Here is a 25,290-nt window from a genome sequence, read left to right on the forward strand (position 1 = left end):
AGATGCGCGTCACAGAAAAACTCTCTCTAGCGTTCTAAAACAACAAAGAGATTTTTTTCTAAGTGTCGGAATATTATCGAGTCTCTAGACCCGGCACATAATACCTATGCACATAACATGTTTCGTGTTTCGTTTGTGAATCGTGTGTGACTTTAACAATGTATTTGTGATACGTTACATGTGTAAGCAATCATTTACGTGTCATGTATTCATAAAATACATCACTAGCAATTTCTCCCCGTAAGGGCAATTTGGTCAACACATAACAATTAACTAGCCATTATTCCCCACGAGGGCAATTTGGTCAAATCATGACAATCAATTAGCAATTATTCCCCGCAAGGGCATTTTGGTCAAAACATAGCAATTATATAGCAAGTATCATGTTTCATGCATTTTCACACAATTCAGCAGCTAGTTTCACCGAGACAGAAATTCTACTTGAAAGATTGTACTATCTCACCGATCACAGCATCACAATTAATTTACCAAAAATCATCTCAAAAGCATATATGTCTTAGGTTTCCAGAACATTCTTTATTATATTTTTATTCCACATAGGTTTCTCACAATCATCAAATCATTACAGCAAACTCATAACAGTCAAATTCATGCGCCACAGAATGTTATTTGAAATTCCCGTTAAACGAAAAATCCAATAAATGCAAGACCACTTGGGTTAGGTTCCTAACTCAATGAGTCAACTTCCAGAAGTGGAACCAACCCAATTGGTCTCGTAGTTCATGAGATATAACATTTACAAAACAACCTAACAGCAGGTCTAACAGCTCAGCTTTGCGCAACGTTTTTGTAAAATCATAAAAGTTAACATTTAGACGTCCAAAAATTACAAGTTTAGACTTTATGAAAACTAGACTCAACAAAGTACCCTGTAGTGTTAACAAACTCAACCAATTTCCACATTAACATTTATTTACAGTCGTCTAAACATCACTTACAATCTGTCCAGTACCAGTTTTGACCTTTAATCACAATTAAATCGTTTGACCAACCGAAACACCTCCAAATTTGGTGTGGTTGGACTTTCTGAAAACTAGACTCAGAGTACTACCTTGTAGACTCATAATTTGCTCAGTTTGCTTTTATATTCAACAAGTTACACATCATTCAATCTTAACAATCACTGCTATCAAAAACTCAGCAAGCCTAAACAATCATCTAACATGCATCCTAAGCATACGACATAACCCAAAACATGTAATACACATAATTAATCATAGAAAATCAGTAGCAACCCTCTAGGGTTTACAAACAATCAACGATTCATCAATCTTTCACCGTTCAAAATCACATATGATCCTCAATATCAACAACCAATACATAATCAATCATAAGAACACTTAATATGATATTCAATAGTTAGGGTTTCATATTTATACCTTAAAACGCAGAAATAAACCAAGGGAAACGTGAGGGGTGCTTAGAAACGAGTGTAGGATGCTCCGATTATGACGAACAATATCAAAACGAGGTGATATGTGGGTGTGTGTGAGCTGCCGATCGCAAAGATGGAGGGTGAAGGGGCTGCCGGTCGCGATCGGGGTAGAGGGAGGAGAGAAAATAATAGTTAGGGTTTATTATTATTAGTATTTATAATAATACTATGTTACACTTTGGCCCCTCCACTTCTAAGTATTACTTAACTAGCTTAAACTAACTTGTTTACATCTTGAGTTAGTGTTTATATCCATGTTATCACATAACACATAAGTCTAACACATAATTATCACATAATTACTGTTTTGACGTTTTTCGTTTATTCACCAATTGTTTGCGTCAACTCGTTTGCGTTTCGGTGAAATTCCCGAAAGACTACACATGTAGTAAGTGTTAAGCGTCATTTAAATCCTAGTTTAAATGTAATGAAGTGTGCGTTATAGATTCAATGATCTTAAGTTTGAATTGACGGAGTTGAGTTAATGGAGTTAACCTGAAATTGACGATTGTCACATCATTCCCATGTTAAAGAATTTTCGTCCCGAAAATTTGAGTCAAGTCGTGATGAGTGTCTGAAAACGTAAGAAAAATTTTCAGTTTGTCATATTCTCACCAGCTATGTTCGTAGCTGACTTTATTTTATACATATGTTACAGGTGTAAAGATACGAGGATGAAAGTTAGAAGACACATAGCATGCTTATAGGATATTCAAAGAAAACTTATCATTTTGATTATTTATTTGTTACAACTTGTACTACTTGACAAACTTGTGTTACATGATGATTTAAATGAAATAATGTCATTATGGTCACCTAATAGTGTCACGTATGTTTGAGCAATCTGTACGTCACACTCAGGCGTTACCACTTTAGCCAGGGTGTTACATATAACAAGCCTATGCAAATACTAGATCCACCAATTAATGGTTTCACATTTGGCCACTCAAAAGCTAAATATATTGCCAATATACTAATAGCTTCCATTGGTCTTTTCTTTCATTCACATAAATTTAGCCAGCCACAATGAGTGAGTCAGGGAATCTGAACAATACCTTGGAAAATGTTTTTAGTACCGGCCATAATGTGGAAGAAAATAGATTTGACTAAAAAAAGTCAACTGGAACAACCAAATGTGACATTGGACTCCACGGTTATTTTAACTTACTTGTTTGACTTTAGATATGTTACATGGAAATATTATGAAAGTATAAACAATGACCTTATTGATAGTGGCGGAGTCAGAAATATTTTTTTGTGCGTTCGGCATTTTTTAATGCTCGATTTTTTTCTGGCGCCAAAGTTTTTGGGCCCCAATGGGTCGGACCCTAAGTCCTATTTAATAATAATAAAAAAAGATATGCATATTATAATTGTTTCCCACACATATTCATGGTTTGGAAACGATTCATAACATTTTCAATCGCGACTCAAAAAAAGAACTCATTTTCAATATAACAAATGCACACATTATATATATATATATAGTCGTCACCCATCTAATTACGCAAAATCAATGGAAGATTCGTCGTGAGGTTTGGATCGATTGAAGGCTCATCAAAGAAAGAGTCACTCGGCCAACCGTTGTTGTCATCTGTTGAAGTGCGGTAGGTAAGGTGATGATTGAAGCCTTGAGGCGACGAGGCGATGGTCGTTTGGTCGACAGAAACATAATTTATCGGTCGCTAAGGCAATTGATGTTGTTTTAGATTTTTTATTTTATTTCACTTAGGTATTATATTTAAAAATGCTAATTGGCTGGGTTTACTGGACAATTCTATGAATAATTTGGCTTTTTTTTATAACCTATATATGGCTTATTATTGGCCCATTTATAATGTTTGTTAGCAATTTTTAAAGTTTATTATATTTTATAAAAAAATATTCGTTATTAAAAAATTTTAACTAAAATTTTCATAATTAATGGGTTCGAATACTTTTTTTAGAATGATACTGGGTTCGCTCGTCGAAAAAGAATGGGTTCGCTCAATGGTTCGATACTATAGGTTATATATAAAACCAAAAAAAAGACCGGGTTCGGCCGAACCCGGTGAGCATAGGGTGGCTCCGCCACTGAGTTACTAGAGACCTGAAGATGTATCATGGAAGTTTAACATTATGATATTTATGTGATTAGTGTTGGTGATAATCGGGCGGGTTTAGCTCAAAAGCCCAAGCCTAATCTTTCGAGATATGATTTAAAGATAATTAAAGAGGAAACATTGTATGATCTTGAGATCTTTGTCACGTATGCTACTAACACAAATCTAACATCAACCACCTGGGCTGTCTGCCAGCTTAGTGGTTCACATTACCTTCATTGAATTAGTAGAAGTTATTTAAATAACCTTAAAAAGTTGAAAAAGTTGGAATAATAATTTTGTTTAGAGATTTATTTTAATCTTTTTACAAAAAGAATAAAGATCGAACACACTAATAATTCTTGTGCAATTATGGACGATTGCGTTAAAGGCTCACTCAATGTCTTTCGTGCTTCAAGTGTTGGTTTCCTTAAGCGGGTATTTGACTAAATGACCAATCACCAATAGTCAATAAACGATACTCAACTTGATCTATCTTTTTGTATAAAGTTGATGTTGGTGCTTCAAAAAGTTCCCAAATTCTTATTTAGACCAACAAACCAAATTGGGAGAAAGAAAGATTGAAGCATAACCTCTCACATAGAATATGTCGGTTGACTTTTGGCAATGACTTTTAAAAGAAAAGGCCATATAAATTATAAAGAATGTAAAGAATATTCAAATTTTTGATTTTTTTTTCATTTAACTTTTTACAACAATGTCTTGATTTATTGCAGCTAAAATGGAATGATGCCCTTGTTCCGGATCATTTAATACATAAACTGTATCCGAGTATTTACCATCACCGATTAGGACCTGTAGACAGATTCTTAATATTATTTTCAAAAGGGCTTTAATCTAACAGATGCACCGATTATGACCGGTAGACAGATTCTTAATATTATTTTCAGAAGGGCTTTAATCTAACAGATGCTACCACCTAGAGATGTTCAAAACGGTTTGGGACTAGGAACATGGAACCGGTTCCTAACCGGTTCCTATATTCAAAACCCCCTTTTAAACCGGTTCCAGGCTCGAACCGGTTAGGGAACCGAACCGGTTCTCCCACCCTCGGACCCCTAACCTATCTAACCGGTTCTTACCGGTTCCTACACTGTAACCGGTTCCAACCGGTTACAGTGTAAAATTTTTTTTTTTTTTCGTTTTTCGTTTGCGATTTGGATTCTAAACTGCAATTCGTATTTGTATAGCATGAAAAATAAACAAAACAATTAACATAAAATTCATTTTATTTACTTTAAGAAGTTCAAAAAAAAAGGTTACATGTTTTAAAATCTTCAAAAACAAACTAACAAAACATTAAACTTATAAATATAAAGTTGTGACATATTATTTCTAGAAAAACCTTCTTGTTCGTCGTAATTATTGAGCGGCGACTTCTTCCTCGGAATTACTTGTAGAAATGCCTTCTTGTTCGTCGTGCACTCGAACATCAAGTGGTGTTTCATCTTCGAGAGTGGTTACGTGTTGAATACGATCGATTGAGTCCAAGTGATCCTTTAAGCAAATGCACATCTCCACCGACTCCGAATTTAGTCTTGTTCTTCTCACCGATATTACCCTGCCACTAAGAGAAAAAGCGGATTCCGAAGCTACCGTAGAAGCTTGGACGGTTAGTAAATCACGGGCCATGGTGGCAAGAATCGGAAACTCGGTTTCCTTTACCTTCCACCAAGCCAAAACATCAAAAGTGCCATATTCCTCTTCGGATAAACCGGTAGAGTAATCATTTGCACTATACCTTCCTAGTTCGCTTGAAGGGGTGTTACCCCTTTGTTTTTTAGCCGTTACGTTGCGAACGGTGTTCATAAGGCTAATCATGGGATCTCGTACTCTAGTAGCACTTGAACTTGATGAAGACCCCCCCCCCCCCCGGCATAGGCATGTGTATGTTTGACCCATATTTATTTAAATAAAAGTCATACATAAATTTAAAATTCAAGTTAAAATAATTTTTTGCCTCTGTTGAAAAGTTTGGGTCAATTTCATGCATATCTAAGGCTGAAAAAATTTCGTCTATCACACATTCAACCCCCGTAACATTTAACATCGGGTTTAAAGCGGCGGCGCAAGTAAAAACCGGTGGTAATTCAAGAAAGTATTTTTTTAATTTAAACTTCATTGGTAATATGATGTTTGAAAACATTGGACTTTTATTTTCAAATTCTTTAAGATTGTTAACCATTAAAAATAACTCCGAAAGAACCAAGGGACTTGTCGGATAATACGTTCCCGATAGTTTCGTAGTTGATGTTTTAAAAACTTCAAGAAAAGTCGATAAGTCATTGAAAATTTCCCATTTCTCATTTGAAAAGGGGATTGCCAAATCATTCTCGGCAAGACTAGAATGAAACATTTGTAAAGTTTCTCATTGTTCCAAAGCACTTTGAAACATTGTGCAAGTGGAATTCCATCGATGAGGTACATCCCAATTAGCTCCCAAAGCTTTTCTTCCCGTATCTTTACAAAATTTTCTATAATCCATTTGTCTTTTTTTACTTTTCTTAAAAACTTCATGTAGCATTAGTCTAAAATCGTTTATAACCGATGTAACCTCATCCGAAGCAAGTCCGTCTTGCACGATTAAATTAATGATATGTGCAACACACCTTGAGTGAAAAAATACACCATTGCAAATCGGCGTATATTTTAATTTTAATTTATCAACCGCCGATGTATTATTCGACGCGTTATCAAATGCCATTGAAAATATTTTATTTTCTAGTTTATAAGTTTTTATAACATAATCTAAAATTTCAAACAAATTATCTCCCGTATGTGGATACTCAAAGAGTTCGAAAGAAATGGTGCGTTTCATCATTTCCCACGATGACGGGTCTACCCAATGAGCGGTGACACAAAGATAAGATTCGGGTAGACCATGTGGAGCCGACCAAACATCACTAGTTAAGTTTATTCCCGTATTTATATTTTCAAAATATGCAATTAGTACCTCTTTGGCCTTCTTCCACAATTTTAAACAATAACGTTTAAGAGTATGACGACTTACGTGAGTGTATTGTGGTTGAAGCGTATCTCGAATCATGGCGGTTAAGCGAGGGTTGTCGAAGTGGCTAAACGGCAAAGCTTCTTGAATCACAAACTTCGCCATACGATCTTGAACTCGATCAATTTGGTATGTAAATATTCCGCCTTCACTATCCATTTGCGTTTGTTGCGAATCGACGTTCTTTTTCAACGCCTTGCAATACGGTTTTTCGATGTGTTTCTTCAAATTTGAATTCAAAAGTGGGTTTAAATAAACCCCACAAAACTTGCACCGAGCCTTCAATGAATGGTCACTCAATTCAACCAAATCCCAATTGCACCAAATCTCTTGATTACGATTATGAGGTACAATACGAACGAAACTTGGTTCGGCGTTGGAACCTTGACCAACCGATGATTGTGAGGCAGCCATAACAACAAATATGAATATAGAAGAAGAGAAAACAAGAGATTAGAGAACTCAAAACGTTGTAATAGCGTTTTTTTGTATTTTTTTGCTTCGGGTTTGCGTTTTGAGTGTTGTGATGAACCCATGACACCAAATACCTATTTATACTAGTAGTGGGGTGCTTGGGGGAGCCAAAAAACGGCTATTTTTGACCCCAACGGTCAAAAAACGGCCAAAAAAACGATTTCCAACGGCTTAATCGATCCAACGGCTAGAACCGGTTCCTAACCGGTTCCGGATGGAACCGGTTCCGGTTCGGTTCCGGTTCCTACCCGCCCGCACTCAGAAACGCAAGAACCGGTCACGGATAATCGGGTTGAATCAGATAGGGTCCGGTTCCTACCAAAAACGGGTAGGAACCGATTCGGTTCCGGTTCGGTTCCAGGAACCGGTTTTTTTGATCAACTCTACTACCACCGTTAATCTACAGGGTCAGTTAAGCCCACCATCAAAAAAGATTGTGAGGATTTAAAGTGAAATCAGGATGAAGTCAAATGACCGAAATGGCGAAATAGGCGACTTGTTTCCTACGGTGGGCCCACCCTTTTATTTGCAACTTTTAAGCAAAAACAGGGCGTACTTTTAGGGGGGCAAAAGATGCTATTTAAAACACCAATGTTTTATATACCAATGTCATAATTATATAAAACACATTAAAGTTACTGCTACAAATGGGTCAAAAAAAACTAGCATTCACACAACTTCAAGGGTGTCCTCACGTCCAGATTGTAAAACTAGTTATTAGATTTTGAAGACGGGTAATTCCCAAAAGATGAAAGCATTTCCTCATCACCACTGAAGTTGCCTCACACAACAATAATCTGCTCGTCTCCTCAGCAGACCCGACAACCTGCCCAAAATCCAAAACAAGGTTTTTATATAATAAACAGAATTCTATAAAATAAAATTTTCGCTCGACAAAAAGGTCGTGTCGGCGGATCAAACCCAACACATATCATACACATGAACCCAAACAAGATCCATGTAATTACCGCTTGACATGAACATGGTCAGAAAAATAAAATATGCTATTTTTTGGCATAATAATACTCCAAACTTACAAATGTATATAAAACAATTATGTAAGTATAAAAATAGGTAGAAAAAATGATCATTTGTCTTTTAAATTTTACACAGTCGGCATAGATACCAAGACAATTAGTTTTAAGTAACGACATAAAACACACTTGTAAAAATAAGTATATAAAGATAAAAGGTTAAACCCACAAAGCCCGTCAAGTTAACTGTGTCCGCGAACTAGAAACTAAACCCAAGCCCGGATATTTCATGTTAAAGAGATTCACACCAATAGAAAATTCTAGTGGAAAAAGAAAGATGAGGTACCCATTTAAAATGTTGTAAAGTTTCTTAGTAAAGTATACCTTGCACTCAGAGTAGAAACTTGTAAACTTCTCAGATAACTCATATAGATATTCGCAAAGGACATTTGGTAACAAATTTGTGCAAGCATCTTCGACAACCTAAAAGCAAATTAAAAGAAAGATGTTTAGCCAGTACTTAAAAAGTGGACGCACACAATTTGTCACCTATGTGCATGCACGTGAGCTGATTTGGTTTTCTTACCTCAGCAAACTGAAGCAAATGCAATCCCAGCTTGCGTTCATGATCAATCTGCAATAATATTTGCCCCTCCTGTCAAAACATTTAAATTCAATCATAAAGCTGATAATTAATTTCAAAAACTCAAAATAAATTCTTTTCTTTAAAAAAAAGAAAAACAAACCCTTACCATTTTCAACTTCTCTGTCTTTACCAGATTTTCTGATAATCGAACATATTCGAGCATGCACATACAGCAGATATACCGCAGTATTACCCTGTTTATATAAAAATATGAGAAGGTGAGAAACAAGAACCGTGTCATGATATCAAATTAAGACTTGAACATGATAGAAATGGGAAAAAATCACCTTGTCATTAAGCATCTGATCAAAATTGAATGTGTAATTGGTCAATCGGTTATTCTTCAGGTCTGCATACCTGTTAAGAACCCAAATAGTTAAACAATAGAACTTTTTGCAGTAATAAGATATTAAAGGTGACAAAATGAGCCATTTGGGTTGTGATTTATCTCCAACAGGTCAAAAGGGTGCATTTGTAAAAAAGACCAGCATAAATAAAAATGCAATCAGGTTCATGTGATAACGTTTAGCTTAAAAATTATATGAACTTTTTATTCAAGCTAATAAAAATATCACCAGCGAATTTAAACCACACCCCTTTTTTCAAAACTCAAATCAATAATTGACCAAAAACGTAGCAAATTAAGCAAATCTGCATGAGGAAGTAACAAAAGGGAAGTTTATCAACACCGGCATTTGAAAGTTAAAACTTAATTAAAGCAAGATGACTGTAAATAAACGCATTGGTGCTGATGGCGTGAGCACAATAACCACGGTACAAGTAATAAAAGCATGATAAACTTACTTAACGGCGCCATATCCAATTGCTTCAGCAGTCTGCTCAAGCTCCTCTTCAGTCCACTCAGCTGCCTTACCTATGAAGTTATAATTAACAAGCTTCATTGATTGACTTCACATGAATAATAATTTGTAAACCAATTTATAGCTATACCTCGTTCCACAAGAGCTGCTTTACAACGAGTTTTAGCTTCATCGAGTAAATCAACCAACTTAACCACTTCACTACAACGGGTTCTAAATTTCTTTCCATCGTCACCAAGAACAAGACTAAACCCTACATGACTTGTTTTAGGGTATTTGCTTTCATCAACTGAAAGCCACTCTGCACTTTTGGCAGCCTGAAAAAAAGTATTAAACTTCATCATCTTTTTTCATATTGGTTATGTTGTGTGAAGCTGCTAACTTACAGAGAAGAACTTTTTAAAATGCTCTCTCTGGCCAATATCAGTGACATTATTATCCACTCGGCTTTTTCCTCATTAAGCCGATACCTGCATATAAATTTACAATTTACAAAAAAAATAAACAAATAATTCAAACAAATCTCTACCCTCACAAATAAAGATACAAGTTATTTAAGAAAACTAACCACAGAGCTGCAAGATCTGTTGAAGCATAGTTGTAACCACCATCATTCTTCGTAACTATAAGAGGACTTACCTTTTTTCCTTCAATAATTTTTATCACCTTAGCATCTTCGTCATCTCTAATCAAACGCTTATCATCGAGCTCCTCTTGAGCCAGAGGAATGAAAAGGCTTTCACCCTGAAAGCAACATAATGAAACTCCAACAAACTCCTGTTATATATCAAGAGAAAGAGAAAGAATTTACCATTTCTTCCAAGTGAACCCCCACACGCTGATATACTTTGAAGCCCTTTTTACTTAACTCACAGATTTGTGCCCATTCCCTATGATACTTTTCTTCCATGCCATTCTAATTTAATAATGAATGTTATACATATAAGAAAATAAATCAAAAAGGTACAATAGTAATCTATTTCTCTCTCCAACTAATTAATTGAAGGAATAATCCAAATTTAACTAATCTAATATACCAAGACCATTTTATTATAAAGAAAATTCCACTACATTCTCTTTGCATAAGAATACTTGTAACCATAATACCAAATGCATAGAAGGCTCTCGCCTAGGCGCAATTTCATAGCGTAACGAGGGTTTAGTGCCATGTGTTAACATTTGGGAGAAATTTCCGATTTTCTCTAATTTTTTGTAATTTCTTTTGATTTATCAATAACTAATAGATAAGGATTACCTAAAGAATAGTCAAATTTACATAATTTACTATAAACATCATCCATAATTTACTATCAAATTTCCTATTTTATTTATTCTAGTTAAGCTATCTTTATATAGCCTTAAGCCTAGGCCCCAGCCAAGACCTATGAGCGTGCCCATAGTCACATAAATCGTTGTACGCTTGGTACAGGTATGCGGTTTGGGTACGCGGTTCGCTGAAGGTAACATATTCGGTACGGAGGGGGGTAGGTTCATTTCGGTAAGAACCGGTACAGTGTACCATGTAGTTCGGTTTGAGGCGGAATTAAAATTAAATATAAAATTTATATATCTTATAAAAATAAAATTATGTGTCTTAAAAAATATTTCCAGGTTCGAGGCGGAATTAAAATTAAATATAAAATTTATATATCTTATAAAAATAAAATTATGTGTCTTAAAAAATATTTCCAGGCTATTGTATATATATATACATATATTTATCAATAATTTTATGAAGATTATCTTGTAAAAATATACGCCCTGCTTGCGGTGCGCGCATATAATGTATATATGTGTGAACCCTCGGGTGGGCAAAAGTAAAATTGCACAAATTTTAACGTTATTTTACTAATCTCGTGAAAATAACGTTAAAAGTGGCGGAAGGTTAATCAGGCATCATGTGGTGGCGTTGATAGCCGAAAGACAAGGGCACATGCACCGATTAGCCGGTGTCCCGATGATTGAGTGCTATGTGCCTTATGTCCAAGGCTTGATGCAAAACTACTATCGAGCCGGGGGTCTCACCGGAAGCAGCCTCTCTATCCCTATGGGATAGAGGTAAGGCTGTCTACATCTTACCCTCCTCAGACCCTACCATAGCATTGCTATTGGTGGGATATACTGAGTACGATGATGATGATGATCTTGTAAAAATATGTATTTGTGTAGTAAAGTTTAAGGTTTAAGTTTTATAAAAATAGAAAGTTGAGGATGAAAAATGACATTTTGTTTGAAGAAAAGAGTGAAAAGAAAAGGGAACGACGCTTTATGTTTTAGGGTTTCATAGATGTTTCAGTTTCAGATTTGGGAGGGCCACCGTTTCCATAAATCCGGCCAAATCTGGAAGGCGGCCAATAGGAGAGACGTTCCATTAGTCCTGATTCGCGATTTTTGGTTCAATCGGAGCGACGAATTGGTGATTTCTGGTTCACGATTTAGGATTCAATCGGAGCGACGTTCCGGCGATTTGGATCGCGATTTCGCCGGCGACCGGCACGCTTGCGAATTGCGATTGGGTAGAAAACGTACCAATACGAAAATCGCGGCTACTTGATCGATTTATGTGACTATGAATGTGCCTAACGCCTTTCACCTTTGATATCTATGCATGTGACAACTTTCATGTCCGATTTTGAAAGGGGGGGGGGGCTCTTACCCGGAATTTTATTTTGCTAGGCCCACTTTTTTACTATGCCATGCGTCTAGGCCCCAGGCAGGACCTATGAGTGCGCCTAACACCTTTAATAACTATGCTTGTGACTACGTTCTCTTAGCAATTACTCAAAACTAGATGCACGAAACGCAACTTTCATGTCCGATTTTAAGAGGGAGGCATCTTATCCCTCTTTTTATTTTGCTAGGCCCATTTTTTTATTATGGGGGGATTTATTGTAAAAAAACATGTACCTGGAGCTTTGATACACTTTGAAATCGAGAGATGTCACCGAGGGATTCAACATGACAACAATTAATCAATCTAGATTTACGAATGATTATAGATTATTCATTGGTAAAATGGAAAGAATTGAAGGAAGAGAAACCGATGCAGAAGCATCCGGTCCATTATGTTGGTCTGGCCCAGATGTTTATTTTTATCTATAAATATGATTGTTAGGTTTTTCATTAGTCAGCTGCTTTTTCTTTTAATAAAGAATTTGTAAGCATTAAGCTTTGTTAACCGAATCATTTGAATGAAGTCATTGTGTTCTTGAGCCATTTGATTGCTAGCCAACACTACATCAGTTGTTATCGGAGCTTTGGTTGTTCAAATGTATCTGCTTGAAGGCAAGTGTTTTCTTGTTAGATTAGTCGCCGATCGAGTCATATACAAGAACACCGGTGGCTCACATGCTCATGAAGATTGATTCAACAATGTTCGTAGAACTGCCGACAGAGGCAACGACCAAGTTATCTTAAGATCAAGCGACTCAGGCGACGAGTCCAAGACCTCGAGTTACAACACGAGATCCGGCGACTCAATCAACGAATCCAATATCAAGGCATCGTCAACATGGAAGGAAACGAAACCGAAGGAACCCGTCAGAGACGAGTTTACCGAGGACAAGGAGCATCCTAACCATGGCAATTTTATATCATTCACCTCTTTGTTTTGATAGTTATAAGGAAAAGAGGTAAATCGTTATAATGATGATTTTATCTTTGAGTCACGACCTATGTTTGATAACTACGGGGACGAAGAGGATGATATCAAATGGTTCTATAGTTGTGAATCGACGTGGCGAACCATTTGTCGAGACGAACCATTTGTTTGATAACTACGGGGCGAACCATTTGTCGGGATTGTTAGTTTGTCGGTTTAGTTTGTTTTACTTTGTTATTTTTTAATTTGTAGTTTATAATTGTTGATTTGCAGGTATCATAAATATCAAAAGATATTTCCAAAGAGAACCATCAAACCTTGGATCATCTTCAAGTAGTAAAGTGTCAAAAATAAATTTGGATGATATTCCATGGGATCCTTTCGAAAGGAAACCAATTTCATCTTATCATCCAAGTTAAAAAGATGAAATTAGACGAGCATATCTACTTAGAGGTTCGTGTCAACCAATCGGGCATGATTAACAAATTTTAGCAGTAAATTAAGTCGCTTTAATGAGGAATGGTACACTAGTGAATTTGAAAATTGGTTGGAATATAGTGTGAAAGCGGATAAAGTGGTATATGAACTTGGCGACTACATTACTAATATGAAAGAGGATAAGCGGAGTGGGTTAGGTTATCTTGCCAAAATGATGGTGAAAACAAGATTACACATTGATTATCCGTTGGTCTATCGTTTAACAAAGTTATCATTAATTTTGTCGGCTGCAACAAGTGTTGAAAGACGTTTTTCTTCAATGAAGAATGTTAAAAAGGATTTGCGTAATAAAATGAGTGATGGATACATGAATGATTCTTGCAATTGTTACATTGAAAAGGAATTCCTCCAGCAAGTTTCGGTTGAAGATGTAATGCATGCAACAATTTCAAAAGATGAAGACTCGTAGGGAACAACTATAAGTATTTTTCTTCAATTCGTAAAAACTATTGTATTTATGTTATGTTTTTAATTTCTAATGACGGTGTCTTTTTACTATTTATCATATTTTTATTATGTAATGAACTTTACCCGAACCATCGAACTAACTCGAACCTCGAACCGACACGGAATTTTTTATAGATGACTCAATGAAATTGAAGCATCTAAAAGTAGTGCACCACCTGAAAAAAATTCCTGGATCCGCCACTGCTTTTTTCAAGGTTTGAAGATGGTGGATGATGTTTGACATAGTATCTAATGTTGAATGGGGCCAGAATATCCCGTTTCCACACTTGTACTTAGGAAAGGTTTTGTTTCTTTTTCTTTTTCCTAGATTGGTACAATCTCTTTACATATGCAAATATTTTTAATTATTCTAATATAATTATAATTGTTTGGGCATAATGGCAAATATCTATATTTTTTGTTTTAGGAGCAACATAGAGTTTTTCGCTAAAAACGTTTCCTAGGAGGTTCATTCTAGGAGCAATGTATAGTTTCAATGCTAAATGATATATTATTGTAATCTTTTTAAATTAATAGTGTATTTTTAAATTAGTATTATGACTACTGGTATTGTTATTACCTATTCTTTTATCTATTTACCTATTTATATATATATATATATATATATATATATATATATATATATATATAGTTTTCGAGCTGGGGGCTCTCTGGAAGCAACCTCTTTATTCTTTGGGATAGAGGTACGGTTTGCCTACATCCCACCCTCCCCAGACCCTGCTAATAGTTGTGCTATTAATGGGATTTTTAAAGTTAGGTTTTCAAAGGGTTCAGGGTTTTTAGTGTGGGGAAAAGGGGCTTTTTTTAGCTTAGGGATGGGTGGGTGGGTTTAGTTTTTTAGGGTTTTTTAGTTTGATAAGGTCATGTTAGATATGATGATCAAATAACACAAAAGATGCATCATAAGATTAGAAGAATGGTCTAAGATTAAGTTCCTCAATTCCCCACTTTATTGTAGTTCCCCAATTAACCCACCGCTATATATATATACACAAATGATTATGTGGGCCATAAAATAGTAAAAATCACCTGGATAACGACATATATTCTCCACTGGACTTCTTCAACGTCAAGCTGATAGCTGCATACAATTATTGGCATAAAAATAAATAAAAAGTTCAAACGAATCTACCATAGCAAAAAAGATATATGTATGTAAGAAATCTGACCACCGAGTAGCAAGATCTCTTATATCATAGTTGGAACCAACATCTTTCTCCGTAGCCACAACCTTTTTTCCTTCAATAATTTCAATCACCTTAGTGCCTTTGTCATCTTTAATCAAACCTTATCTTCGAGCTCCTTTAGAGCCAGTGGAATGTAGGTATTATAAAAGCTTTCACCCTGAAAGCAACAGAATTAAAACTCCAGCACATGAACTCCTATTTTATATCAAGAGAAAGAACAAGAATATACCATTTCTTCCAAGTGAATACCTAGACGCTGATACACTTTCTCGAAACCCTTTCAACTTATTTCACATATTTGTGCCCATGCCTTCCGGTACTTTTCTTCCTCCCCACTCTAATTTAATTTTGCATATAAGAAAAAATGAGCAGGCAATTCATAAATATATATATATATATATATATAAATATATGTGTGTGTGTGTGTGTGGACCAAATAATGTGGATGTTGATTGTAATGGTTATTTGGGCCATAAAACTGTTAAATTCACCTGGAGAACAACAACTGCCTTTTGGGCTTTCTCTTTGAATTCAGGATCAGCATCAAATTTCTGTTTTGATTTCTTATAGAACACCTATCAAAGTACCAATTGAGAATGTATGTAATTAGGAGGATTCACATAAGAATGAGATTCATTTAGGAAATTATGCTAACCTCGAGCTCTCCAATACCCTGATCACTAACCTTCCCATCTGGGAACTTCTCAAAGAGAAACTCAATAAGCATCCCAAACTGCAATATTTAATTTAAGGCATGCTTCTTAATAATTAGTTGCCAAGATTTATAATAACAAAAATTCACCATGTACCTGAGTGCCCCAATCCCCAACATGGTTTCTGCGAAGCACGTCAACTTTAGAATACTAGAGCATGCGGGCTATTGCGTCTCCGATGATAGTTGACCTCAAATGACCAACATGCATTTCCTTTGCAATGTTGGGTGATGAAAAGTCAACAACCGCCCTTTTGACAGAAAGCTTTGGTGCCCATGTGTCAATGCCTTCAGTTAACATGTTATGGATTCTCTGCGGGGAAAACAATAAACAAATTAAAGTTAGGTAACGCATTTTAAGAACAATAATAATAATAATAATAATAAATCGGAAGTACCTTGGCTATCCATTGTGTTGATAACCTAACGTTTATAAAGCCAGGACCAGCTATGGAGCATGATTCTATCATGTCTGATGTTGGAAGATTCCGGATTATGGCCTATATATAAGTTTGAAAACTCTCCATGTTAGTCAGTAAGTTAGCTAGTTAGTTAACACACAGAAAAATAGCTACCTGTCCAACAGGTTGCGGCCCTCTGAATTCTGTGCCATTGCCTTTAATTTTAGACCACAAGCTCATGGCATTGTTGCTGTAATGAAAGATATCATGTCTGCATTAGTACGTACAAATACGTTAAAAAAGTACAAAGAAACAAAAGCAGGCATACTACCATTGGTAATCAGCTTCCTTCTTGGAAGAGACGGCTATAAGAGGCGCCACTTGTGGCTCACTAGGGACGGTGAGTTTCAATGAGACCTCAAACTCCTTTGCAATTCGTTCTTTAAGGCTCCCCCCCGGTATTATCCTCCTGTAATACAAAAACTTAGTCTTTTGTATAAAGGACTAGTTTCAAGAAGAGGTCATGAAGTTAAAAGACCTACAGGTGCAATTGGCATGGTTGACCGGAAAGTTTCTGCTTCCTCAATATTCCAAATTTCCAACCTAAACCCAAGAGTTGAAACACAAAATCAAAACTGATAAACAACAAAGCCACCGACCTGTGGGTTAATATTATTAAGGAGATCCGAAAAAACAATTAAAAGATTTATCATTCCCTGGATGAGCGCCGGGTATAAGGCGGCTATACAACAACGACTTCCAAGCGATCGAAATCATCTATTTATATCTTATCATCACGAATTCTGATGAAAAACAAGAGGACAAGAGGAACTTACCCTGCCTTGCTATTACGAAACGGTGCGACAATGAATAATGAGGGTTAATTGTTGCTTTTGTAGATACCAACAGTGATTATCTATTATTTATACTACCTTTTTAACCCGCTTGGTAGGCGGGTTTTGTTAGGACGTACGGGTCAAAAGATAGATTCTATGGGACGTAGGCCTCTCAAAAGGTAACGAAGGTTTTTGTTTTTAATTAATTTTGTTATTTTAGTTTCGCTTACAATATGATCTCCAATCAATTCATCTAATGTAGTGTAGTGGTAGGGAGCTTGGGTTTCTTAATAGAGACTCAAATTCAATTCTCACTTACAATACTTTGGAGGGATATGGGTGGCTCGATGAAGAAAGACTGAGATCTTTGTTATTTTCAGTTCGATCCTGAGGGTATTCGGGTTTACCACCAGTGGGCCTTCGGAAGGTGGGTTTTCCCCGGAACTGAAGATAACTTGGAGGCGCTTAAGGGCTCCGTACGGCTGGGTTAGACCAGCTGGTGGTAGCCTTTTGTTATTGGATCACCTCGTGCGAAGTATCTAGACATCTATGTTTGTTGGTTGTTGAAAAAAAAATATGATCTCCAACCCTTATTGTGATTCATTCCCTTATTTTCATTGTGTTTTATTATTATTATTATCTTTTTGTTAGATGCAATTTAACTTTGACAAAAAAAGTTAACAATGCTAAAAATCATTACACAAGTTTATCAGTGAGTAAAAAAATAAAGGCCTACAATGAAATGAAGTCAAAAATAAACCATAACAACCATTTCGGTTAAAATGTCTTTCAGAAGTTGATTTTTGGTAAGAGTATTCACAGTTCGGTTTAAAGCTGTCCATATGGCTCATTGATTTGATTATAGCGACGGTCTTTTAAATTTGTTTAGGTCGGTTGATGTTCTAAACTTCTAACCGTATTGAACGGTTTGGTTTATTGTTTAGACTCGAACCTGGTAGGAAAAACACACGCGCCATAACATTAAGTAGTTAATTAGATTTACTCAATTATTAAAACATTGTTAAGTCAACTCTATAGCAATGGTTTAAAACTATCCAAATGGCTCAATGGTTTGGCTGTTAACGATTTTTAAATTTGTTTAGGTCAGTCAATGTTTTAAACTTCTAACCATATCAAACGGTTTGATTTGTGGTCTAACTCAAACCTGACATGAATAAAACAGACCAGGCCATAACATTAAGTAATTACTTAGATTTACTCAATTTATTTAAAACATTGTTAAGTCAACTTTACAGCAATATCCATATATCAATAGAAAATGAAATCTTATCTAACTTCTATTATATTAAAGCAACACATAGTTTTCACATGGCTTTTAATTAAGTTATCCACATAGGATTCCAACTTATTAATTTATAAAATTATAATTTACACCTAATAAGCTATTTAATTTTAATGAAACTGGATCAAATACATTTTATTCTTAACATGAAAACAGCGAGAACCAATTTGCTGTTATTATTAGGTTTATTTTTACAAGTGTTTGCTGTTATTTATTGTTCATAGTTGCTAATTTTCAATTATGAGACGTTATAAGTATTTGCTTATTTATATTTTGTTGTTATTATTAGATTTCTTCTTTTGCTAATATAAGTATTTGTTGGTATTTGCTGTTATTATTTTGTTCTTGATTTTGATTCTTTTGTTGTAATTTTTAGGTTTTTTTCTTTGTTATTATGAATAATTGTTTATGTAGATTGATATTGTAGTTGATATTGTTTCTTACATTCTCGTTTTTTATAAATTGGTATTATTTCCTACGTTCTCATGTTAAGACTAAAATGCACATGAACCTTCCGCTAATTTTAATATACCTATTTATACTATTAAAATAAAATCATTCTTCCATAAGGTATGTTATTATGAATCCATAAGATAAAAATATATTGTATTAAGTATATTTTTATACATATAAATATATTTTAATATGCTTTTGAGATGACAAGGTATGTTATTACTTATATTATTAAATTTAACTTGTTTGTTTTATTTATTTAATCATCCGTGTAATACACGGGGGTATATCCTAGAATATAATATAAAGCATAAGATCTAGGACTATTCTACTTTAACTATATATAACTTGATGCCAACAGAAATTAATGGCATTTCAATTTATATAACACGATTAATATTGAACTACACAATAGAAAATTTCTACCAATTATTTTGGACAACTCATTTTATAGATTTTGCGCAACTTTTTAATTTTATACGCGTTGTCTATTAAAGCCCAATCAGCCAAAACTAGGGATGTTCAAGAGTTGAGCCCGAGTCGAGCCAAGGTGGTTTCGAGCTCGGGCTTGAGATTAAACGAGACAAACTTAGCTAGGCTCTAGCTCGATTTTGAAGTTAAACACACTTAAGATCGAGCAAACGAGCCAAGCCTGGGTCGATTTTGAAGTTAAACATGCTATATAAACATGTTTTCACCTCAAATGCTCATAAAACAGTTTAGAATGTGGAGTCATGAAACTCAGTTTATAGTAGTGTACTTAGCACAATATCAGTTATAGCTTGTATAGCTCGTTACAACTCGATTTCTATAATCGGTATTATAGATTTAATATTTTAATATTAATATAGCCTCCATACTGAATCGGGCTGTATATCTAGTCTAGGTATAGCGGTCGTGCCCAGAACATGTCAATAGTCTTAGAGTGTGAGTTTGTTCAATGCCTAATGTTCAAAATCGAACTTGGCTCAATTCCATCATTTCACGTGCTGGGCTAAGTTGGTCATTTATGTGTTTCGAAAATAGGTAAGATCACACAAACTTAAGTAATCGTGTCGGTTGATAAAATGATTCAATTTATAAAGAAAAATCAGAATTTAGAAGTCTGGATTCGCTACACGGTTCATTTCTATTTTATACAGTTTGGTTTGGAGAAAAACGCGCACAATTCATCCAAATTGTCCAAATTTCTCATAAATTGTTTGGTTTTACTCAATTAGTCCAAAAATATGACATTTAACCACTCTTGATGTTCTGATATTCCAACGGGTTCGTGTCACACCCCATTTAACAAATTGCGGAAGCGTAAAATGGAAATGTAACAGACACCTCTTGTATCAACCACATTGTTTATAAAGAACAATACAAACTAGTTTACAATATTTTACATTGATCTAACTTCGTTTACAACTAGGTGATACAAACTAAGGTGGTGTTTGTTTTTTGTCTAAAGATCTTCCTAGCCTCTCATGTCTGCACCGCGCAGACCACGCGTAGACCTTTAGGCTTGCAGACTGTTTGTTTTTCTGAAGACATTTCATTAAAAAACGTTTTCGCGCCCTCTTATCCTAGAAGACATGGACCAACCTCTTTTCACATCTTCTGCATCTTCTATCTTATTCCAAATCCTAGTCCCCTTTCACTATACATTATCCTCCCTTTCATCTCCTCCCCAACCTCCACCACCGGCGACCTCTGCCACCGCGAACTCCACCACCGGCCAGCCATTCGCTAATTACGTTTGTGACTGTGTTTGTATAACATTTAATTTGCAAATTTTTTACGTGTTATGCCTGATTTTGCACTTAAGCTCTCACAAACTGTTATTGTTTGAGATTTAATTGGATTTTGGTAGTGTTGATACAGTGAGCATGAGTTTTGAAGATGAAATGTGACTAATTAAAGGAATTAGGAGTCTAGATGTACAATCATGAGGTTACCTTTTGTTACAGTGCTAATCGACAATCAATAACGAACACACTACGTATATATTAACTCGTTGCAGCTCTGATTAGGTTCTGGATCTAAAACACTCTCATACATTTGTAACAAACACTCTCATACGTTGTAGCCCTGATCTGAGTACGTGTTGTCTTTAATTAGAAGACAAGTTGTTGTAAAAGTTAAACATTGTGTTCGGTTAATAGAATTTAGTTTTATGTTATTGGAAAGTAAAGAAAGTTTTGGGGCCGCATTTTCCACACCAAATAAATAATAAAAATAGTTATTTAATTTGGGGCGCTTCAATTTCCATTAAAAATTTCTGTTTTATTTTATCAGTCTGCAGACGTTAAAAACAAACAGTCTTCTTCTTGCAGACTGCAGAGGTTTGGTCCACCTCCTCACAGATGCCTGCATATGTGGTCCGCAGACTGCAGACATTTTACCTCTTAAAAAACAAGCAGCACCTAAATCAAGCTGTTAAGCGGCTTTACTTCTTACTAGCACACTTGCATCAATTCACCCAGCACTAATCGCAAGTCAAACACGTAGCACATTGACTCTCTAGTCAAAGTATGGTATACCCGAAAAACATGTTAAGACAGGTCAACTACAAATAGTTGGTGAGTTTTGCGAGTTTCAAGAAATCAGTTGTGCGTATAACAATCATAGTTTGTAAATACGCAAGTATGTCTTTATGTACGTTCACAAGTACGTTTGTTTGTAGGTTTATGATGTAATTATGCTAAGCTACAGTGAAGCATTGACTGTCTGTTCATGCTGCGTGTCTCCATTTCCCACGCTCAATCAACTACTGTGGCCCCCCTTCCGCCCATAACATGCCCCAAGTAGCCATGCCTAACACTACATAGCTTGTTTGTACAATTATGGACATATGCAAACGGGATAAGGTCTCAGCAAACCGTGCTGGCCTCGTCTGGGTTTGTCAAACCAATAGTACTATTCGCAAGCCACCAGCTTAAAGTTAACCACTTTATTTGTGGGGACTTTTGTGTGTTAGCACTTAGGTAATTCCCATCATCAACAGTTTAGAGTGTGTGTATATATATATATGTATCAACATGAAACTCACGGTTTAGTAGATATTCAACTCGGTATTGGATAGTGGTTCGTTCTGCTTGGGAGAACTCATACCCTATAAGCAATATTATAATAATATTAATGTTTTATATTATTATAATGTCCATACTAAACTGGGCTGCATATCTAATCTGGGTATAGCTGTTACACCCAGAAAGTGTCAATAGGCTTAGATTGTGATGGCGTTCAATGTCTAATACTTAATAACCGAACTTGGCTTAATTTCTCCGTTTTACTAGCCGGGCCAAGTTGTTTGTTTACGCGTTTAGAAAATAGGTATAAGCATGTAAACTTGGGTAAATGTGTTGGTTGATAAAATGATTAAGTTATAAAGAAAGATCACAATTTAGGGGCCTAGATTCTCTACGGGGCTCATTTCCGTTTATTCAGTCTGTTTTGGAGAAATAGCTCGTTACAACTCGATTTCTATAATCGGTATTACAGATTTAACAGTTTAATATTAATATAGCCTCCATACTGAATCAGGTTGTATATCTAGTCTGGGTATAGCTTTCATGCCCAGAACATCTCAATCGTCTTAGATTGTGACGTTGTTCAATGCCTAATGTTCAAAATCGAACTTGGCACAATATCATCATTTCATGTGCTGGGCCAAGTTGGTCTTTTATGCGTTTCGAAAATAGGTAAGATCACGCAAACTTAAGTAAACGTGTCGGTTGATAAAATGATTCAATTTATAAAGAAAAATCAGGGTTTAGATGTCTGGATTCGCTACACGGTTCGTTTCCGTTTTATATAGTTTGGTTTGGAGAAAAACACGCTCAATTCATCCGAATTGTCCAAATTTCTCACAAATTGTTTGGTTTTACTCAATTAGTCCAAAAATATGACATTTAACCACTCTTGATGTTCTGATATTCCAGCGGGTTCATTAATCACAAATCTGTTCATTTTTTTTATCAGAATTGTATTTGTTTAACTTTCAAATTAGCACAACTAATTATCTGTTTATCTTTAAATTACAAAAATATATACACTCACTAATTATTATATGTAGATTTCTATAAAAATATTTTTGAAAATATTACTTATTTTTTAATTTATAAAAATTCATTTTACATGCTATTGTTAACAGGTAAATCGTCCGTTTATACCAAACGATTTCTGAAAGTCCGATAATTTTTATGAGTGATCAAATTAGCTTTCAAAATTCCCAGTAAAATTTCCAGAACTCAACAATTTTGCTAATTACCTTTTTGAGCCATAAACGATCGTTAAAACTCGAATAAACGCGAATCTAGAAATCATGGCTAGAGTTCTCCAATTGACCCCAAAATTTGTGTGTGGCCTTGTGATGCATTACCTGAGTTCTCTACAAAATTTCAAAAAGTTTCAAGCAGTTTAACTATTTTTCCCAAATAAACCCTAACTGTCACACTCCGGTCCAAGGCCTAGGCGTAACTAACCGGTTGGTACATCTTTATCTTCTTTTGTTATTTTTGTTTCTTTACTTTTAGAATGAACATATATGCTTTGACTCGGTTGTACTTGTTTCATTGACTTTGCCATGCTTTTAGAATTTGCAGTATAGTCTTGAACCATTTTAATCAAAAGAGTTACTGCTTCTTAAAATTAGTGGCGTAACCGCTTCTTTTATCATATCGTGGATACCCCCAACATACTCTTCCGGTATTGTTTTATTGTTTTCAGGGGTGGTCTTTCCTCTATCAGCTTGACTTCCCTGCCTTTCTTGATTTCTTTATTAAGACATTCTGTTTTTATCATAAACATTATTAACTGAATGTTACATCTAGAATTACTGGTGCAATCTGTCATGATTATTAACACAATTTGTCACGACTAGGCCCTAGACCGGCACTTAGCAATATATGTGATTAATGGTACGTTTCCTATTAATATATTTAACTATCCCCGAACAGTCATTCTCTGATACCAACCTGTCACACCCCGATTGAGGGCCTAGAAGTGTGACCAATAGTTGGTACCTGTTTTGTAAATGTATCAGAGTTTATGAGTTAAATTTAGCGGAAGACTTAAAGGTTTAATATAATATAATTTACATTGAAAATTTACTTGGGAATTAAATACCCAAGTATATGTTTTACAAAATATTGTTTTTATATTACAAGGATTTCATAAACAAAATTGAGCCATCATGCGGTGCGAACTTCTATCTTCTTGATGACTCTAATCCTTGCTAATTAATATCAAACTTAGTTACCTACAATGGAGAATAAAATACATCTGCTATGTGCTGGTGAATCGTTATGACTCTAAAAACAATTTAAATATCAATCATAATACAAATATAGTTTTCTTGACAAGCTCAGCGGATATATTGCTATACCCGGTATTTGCAACACTACCCTACACACACACACACAAGTCACCGTGCCACGTAGCCCATTTCGGAGAACTAGTTATGACCATTAACCCGCGGCCACGTAGCCTTTGACTATATAGGCTTAACAGTTATGTTTGGATCCAGACACATGTGTATTCGGTCTGAATTGTTTTTATTCTGTAATTTGTATTATAATGTTTTAGAGATCACGTAATCTCATGTAAATGTTTGACTAACTCTATAAGACAAACAACATGCCCATCTTATAGAGTATGAATATGTTTTTGACTGTTTGTAAATGTTTAACGTATTCACGTTATATAAAAAGATTGACCGTATTCACCTGTACCGTCGATGTGATTGATTGATAAACCTTCTTGATTGTAAATGACTGTTAACCTATAAACAAATAGGTTTGAATGATCACCTTGATGATGTTTCTTGATTAGACTGCAGACCTTAAGTCTGGTTTAAACCTTGATTATGTTTGTGAATGTTTATCTTTTGAAATCATATTTGTATTTTATGTGACGTTTGGTATAGCATGCTTTGGTCTAATAGAGTCTATCACGTTGGTAAACTTCTCTAGGAAAGTAAACGGGTCCCGCAGTTGATTGAGATTTGTACAAATTACTTACCTTAGGCAAGAAGAGTCTACTAATGATATCCCCTTCCAGTTACTACATGTCCGTCAAAATATAGTTTTGTATAACATTACATCTTTTCAAAGTAATGTTTTATGAAAAACCTTTCATGAATGTTTTGAAAATCTTTTCAAGGTTAAAGGCCATCGCCTTGACTGAGTCTAAGCTATTAATAATATAATTGAAATGACTTAAACTTAGATCCTACCTTAGAGAATCCTCGAAATGCTAACACTAGGGTAAGAATGACTGCTTGAGTGGCAGAACCTTGTTTCTAACCTGCTTAATTGATCTACAAGGCGTCAGAGCTCCTACTTGCACGAATCACGAGAAAACGGA

At 35.3% G+C, this 25,290-nt stretch overlaps 1 pseudogene across 1 annotated transcript; it reads right to left on the minus strand.

The window, feature by feature from the left end:
- Positions 1-3,292: 3,292 nt before the first annotated feature.
- Positions 3,293-23,544, minus strand: LOC143531711 (arginine--tRNA ligase, cytoplasmic-like; annotated as a pseudogene). The gene is made up of 23 exons (XR_013135069.1): positions 23,409-23,544; positions 23,306-23,314; positions 16,890-16,950; positions 16,679-16,816; positions 16,522-16,597; positions 16,345-16,446; positions 16,044-16,259; positions 15,890-15,967; positions 15,726-15,809; positions 15,464-15,571; positions 15,180-15,391; positions 15,077-15,121; positions 10,292-10,396; positions 10,049-10,224; positions 9,867-9,950; positions 9,611-9,797; positions 9,464-9,533; positions 8,947-9,016; positions 8,776-8,853; positions 8,600-8,665; positions 8,398-8,496; positions 7,433-7,865; positions 3,293-4,477 (listed from the first exon to the last, which is right to left on the minus strand). The product of XR_013135069.1 is annotated as an arginine--tRNA ligase, cytoplasmic-like (transcript).
- Between the last annotated feature and the right edge of the window lie 1,746 nt (positions 23,545-25,290).

The sequence above is a fragment of the Bidens hawaiensis genome, unplaced genomic scaffold (assembly GCF_021521415.1).
Source record: "Bidens hawaiensis isolate Kalapana, Puna unplaced genomic scaffold, B.hawaiensis_p1.1 tig00000697_1, whole genome shotgun sequence".
NCBI lineage: Eukaryota > Viridiplantae > Streptophyta > Magnoliopsida > Asterales > Asteraceae > Bidens > Bidens hawaiensis.